General features: G+C 42.9%; 1 non-coding gene across 1 annotated transcript; it reads left to right on the top strand.

The window, feature by feature from the left end:
- Positions 1 to 10: 10 nt before the first annotated feature.
- LOC114220854 (U6 spliceosomal RNA) lies at positions 11 to 114 on the top strand. The gene has a single exon (XR_003611636.1). It is a non-coding gene; the product is annotated as a U6 spliceosomal RNA (small nuclear RNA).
- The last annotated feature ends 4,955 nt before the right edge of the window (positions 115 to 5,069 follow it).

The following is a 5,069-nucleotide window of genomic DNA, read 5'->3' as shown; positions in this document are numbered from 1 at the left end:
ATCTTCAGCTGTGTTCACTTCAGCAGCACATATACAAAAATTATAACGATACAGAGATTAGTGTGGCCCCTGTCCAAGGATAACACGCAAATTAGTGAAATACTCCATTTGTGTTAAAAAAAAAAAAAACCCTCAGGAATTTGAAGACCAGAACCACCTGCAAAAACTCAGCTCAGTGCTCCAATACAATAAGAAAGGACCTTCCCAGGATCCTCTCCGTTTATGTCTATTAACATGAAATTGTTCAAATGTTAATGGCTGGGGCACCTGGGTGGCTCAGTTGGTTGGTTAAGCATCTGCCTTCAGCTCACATCATGATCTCGGGGTCCTGGGAACCAGCCCCATGTCAGGCTCAGCAGGGAATCTGCTTCTCCCTCTCACTCTCCCTCTATGCTCTCTCTCAAATAAGTAAATGGAATCTTAAAAAAAAAAAAAAAAAGAAATGTTAGTGGCTGTTGTAGCATAAGAGGATTTGTTGTCGCACAACCATAATAATGCCAAGAATCCCAGACTCAATAGCCCCACATAAATACAACCTGTTTCTTCACTTATTCAGCCTGCATGCATTGAAACAAGGGCTTGAGCTGGGCACCAAAGACACAGTAGAATGAGATGTAGGCCCTGCTCTCAAGGATCTCACAGCCTGGTAAAGAAATCATTGAAATTTGTAAGTTAAAGTTCTTTTTGTCTGTTGCAAGTTCAGGCACTGACACTGTTGCCAATACAAGCAAAAGAGAAATATACAGGGGCACCTGGGTGGCTCAGTCCTTAAGTGACTGCCTTCGGCTCAGGTCATGATCCCAGGGTCCTGGGATCGAGCCCCGCATCGGGCTCCCTGCTCGGCAGGAGGCCTGCTTCTCCCTCTCCCACTCCCCCTGCTTGTGTTCCCTGTCTTGCTGTGTCTCTCTCTGTCAAATAAATAAATAAAATATTTTTAAAAAAGAGAGAGAAATATATTACAAGGATATCAGGGGCCTAGAGTGTGGACTACAGGGCAAGCATGGAAAACAAGCAAACAGAAAAGCAGCTTCACCAAGAAGCAACTGCTGCTGCCAACAGCACCACACACCACGGCTGGGATTCAGTCCTAACATCCTTTTGTCTTTGAGTCACTCACTTAAGAGGCAAAAATCTTGGCCCAGAGGCACTGTTGATTGGTCAATCTCAGATCACATGGATTAGTCCAGGCTGCCAGGGAAAGAAGAGAGGAGCAATATGCCCATAAGGATATTCCCCCGAGCTGGGAAAAGAGGGGAGAGCTGATGCTGGCCAGGCAAAAATAACCTGATACACATATGAAAAAAGTACCTTGGGAGTTAAGCTCTTTCTGATTCCTGCAGAAACCTGGCTTGCCAGCTTCTTCTAAACTGGACCTTCACTAGCTGCCAGTCACAGAACTCCAGTTTGCAAAATTCTGATCTAAAGCCCCAGTCTTACCCCTGCCTCCTTAGCAGCATCCCTCTTTGGGCCTTAAGATTCTCCCCAGCATCTCACTAGTAGTTGGTCTCAACCTCCCAATTATGTCTTAGATAGAGCCTTTCTTTGTACAAGATAGGCATTCAACTAATAGTTGCAATTAGTGAATGAGTGAAATAATGTAAAGCAGCCTCAATTCCATGAAATAGAATCTCTCCTGCTAAGTGTCTAACCAGTTCAGAACTCTGGTCCCAACCTGTAAAATGACAGCTCCACAAGGAAACCCTGCATGCACGTAAGGTATATAGTAGCACAAGAGGCGGGTAATATCTGCATGGAAAGTCCTTTCACTCCCTACGCATCACTTTCTTCTTAAATTGTCAAATTTAAGTTAAATAGCATATGAGAAAATTTATTATAAACTGCAAAGTTCTATATAAATGATTTTCTGATTGCTTTCTTACTAGATTCATCATCGTCTAGAGTATTCAAAATGCCCCTGGCTAAAGAGAAGCAGAACTAAAGGCCTAACATGAGATAAGATATTCAGTTAGAAAACTGATCTTTCTCAGCCTCTAGCCAGCAAACCTTTACACTCTGTCCTTATGCAACCCCAAGGTATTTACAATGAGTCTGTCTAGGGAAAAGAGGAAAACTAAAATAGAAAAGCAAGCCCCTCAGTTGTGACTCACACTCAAAGACCCCATATACTCAGAGTATCACCAAGCTTGAGCATGTCAGTCTCCAAAGTAGGACCTGGGGTATGATATCTGCAGCACCCAGCTGACTGTGAGAACTCAGGAAGCCGGAAACCACAGTCACAGCAGCATCTGAGAGGTCCAAGAACCTTCACAAGGCCCCGGGGGACCCAAGGGAAGCAAGTTGAGTCTTGGCCCTGACCTAAGTTCTTCCAGTCTGGACCTGATGGAAGGTTCTTGAGCTCCCCAAGCCTTAGTGCTCTCCAAGTGAGGGGGAGGAGAATTAAGTAGGAATTCTAATATATTTCCAGCATTTTGCAAGATTATAAGGGGCGGGGAGAAGAGGAAAAGGAGAAGAGAACATTTTTTATTCTTGTCCTAGATACTAAAAAGAATGATAAGGGGCACCTGGGCAGCTCAGTTGGTTGAGCGACTGCCTTTGGCTCGGGTCATGATCCTGGAGTCCCAGGATCAGGTCCCACATCGGGCTCCCTGCTTAGCGGGGAGTCTGCTTCTCCCGCTGACCCTCCCCACTCTTGTGCTCTCTCTCTCTCATTATCTCTCTCAAATGAATAAATAAAATCTTTAAAAAATAAAATAAAATCCACCTGGATCACTTCAAGGGACTAAGTCCTGTTCTACTTTGTCCTTTGGGAGCTCCGGTACCTAGCACTGTTCTCTATAATTTAAGCATACTTATTAAATATTTCTTGTGGGTTGAAACTCATGCCAATCCAGAGATAAAGAGAAAGGGGGAGGAATGGAGGTTAAAGAAGTTTATTAATTGATCAGGCTCTAAATCTGCTGGTACTCCACTCCCCAAATGTCTTATAATTTATTTTTTTAAGATTTTATTTATTCATTTGCGAGAGAGAACAAGCAGGGGGAGAGGCAGAAGGAGAGGAAGAAGCAGACTCCCTGTTGAGCAAGGAGCCTGATGCGGGACTCGATCCCAGGACCCTGGGATCCTATAATAAATGTCTTATAATTTAATTGTAAATAGTTAATGGTATCCATATGGTTCAAATCCCAGAAACTATATAAAACGCATACAATGCAAAGTCTCCCTCAAATTCTTCTCCCTCATTGGTCCTGTTTCCATTGGTTAACCACTACTCTTACTTTCATATGAATCTTTTCAGGGTTTCTTCATACATATATAAGCAAATTCAAATATAAGTTCCAAAAAAAAAACCACCCCAGATATAAGTTCAAATATATTCTGACTCTTCTATACAAAAGGAAGCATTTTCGGGTGCCTGGGTGACTCAGATGGTTAAGCGTCTGCCTTCGGCTCAGGTCATGATCCCAGGGTCCTGGGATCGAGTCCCGCATTGGGCTCCCTGCTTGGAAGGGGGCCTGCTTCTTCCTCTCCCTCTGCGGCTCCCCCTGCTTGTGCTCTTTCATTCTCTCTGTCAAATAAATAAATAAAATCTTTTTTTAAAAAAGGAAGCATTTTCTTAAGTTTTTTGTTTTGTTTTGTTTTGTTTGTTTGTTTTGTAAGTTATCTCTACACCCAATGTGGAGCTCAAACTCACAAACCCAAGATCAAGCATCATATGCTCCCCTGACTGAGCCAGCCAGGTGTCCCCAAAAGGAAGCATTTATATAGTTGTCCTCCACCTTTTTTCACTAAACAACATATTTGAACACCCTGGAATACATTTTGTACAATGGCATAAAAATAACTTCTTCCTTATCTTGTTTTATATTACTGCTCCATAGTATCTCTTGTGTGGATAAACTGTAATTTGTTTAATCAGTCCCTTATCGAAGGCCATTTAGGTTGTTTCCAATTTTTTGCAATTTAAAAACAATGTTCCATTTACAAATAGTAAAGCACATGTGTGCATACAGAACTGTAGTCTAAATTCTCAGAAATGGAAGCTCTGAGCCACAGGAGTATATGCCTTTATAACTTGGTTAGAGATTGCAATTTGCCCTCTATAGATTCCCCAAAGATATAACTCCACAGTTGCAAAATATGTCACAAGTAATCTGTTACTTGTAATAATTAAGATCCAGTCATTTATTTATAGTTTAAGAAATAGAAGGAGGGAGACTGGGTGGCTCAGTCTTTAAGCGTCTGTCTGCCTTCGGCTCAGGTCATGGTCCCAGGGTCCTGGGATCGAGCCTCGCATCGGGCTCCCTGCTCCGCGGGAAGCCTGCTTCTCCCTCTCCCACTCCCCCTGCTTGTGTTCCCTCTCTCACTGTGTCTCTCTCTGTCAAACAAATAAATAAAATCTTTAAAAAAAAGAAATAGAAAGAGTTTCAAGATTATTCCCATTATGTTAATTCTCATTTACTTTCATTCCCGATAAGGAAAGAAATGAGTAATGTTGCAGTTTCTAGCTAGAAATGTGTATAACCCACTGTACAACTGTGTATATCCCACATGTCAATGTCCCCTGTGTGTCTTTTTTTTTTTTTAAAGATTTTATTTATTTATTTGAGAGAGAGAATGAGAGACAGAGAGCATGAGAGGGAGGAGGGTGAGAAGGAGAAGCAGACTCCCTGCTGAGCAGGGAGCCCGATGTGGGACCTGATCCTGGGACTCCAGGATCATGACCTGAGCCGAAGGCAGTCGCTCAACCAACTGAGCCACCCAGGCGCCCTCCCCTGTGTGTCTTTGAAAGAGATATATTAGAAGCTTTCTTGATGATGTATTTTTTTTTAAGATTGTATTTATTTATTTGACAGAGAGACACAGCGAGAGAGGGAACGCAAGCAGGGGGAGTGGGAGAGGGAGAAGCAGGCTTCCCGCGGAGCAGGGAGCCCGATGCGAGGCTCGATCCCAGGACCCTGGGATCATGACCTGAGCCGAAGACAGATGCTTAACGACTGAGCCACCCAGGCGCCCCTTGATGATCTTAATGTAGAGGAAAATATCCTTAAGCATGAAAGGACAAGTCATTAAGGAAAATATTATAAATTCAACAACATTGAAAAATCTAT

The sequence above is a fragment of the Eumetopias jubatus genome, unplaced genomic scaffold (assembly GCF_037043125.1).
Source record: "Eumetopias jubatus isolate StellerSeaLion01/CBP00866 unplaced genomic scaffold, mEumJub1_p1.0 scaffold_9, whole genome shotgun sequence".
Lineage (NCBI taxonomy): Eukaryota > Metazoa > Chordata > Mammalia > Carnivora > Otariidae > Eumetopias > Eumetopias jubatus.
The sequence above is the reverse complement of the archived record's forward strand: the minus strand, read 5'-3'. Positions and strand labels throughout refer to the sequence as shown.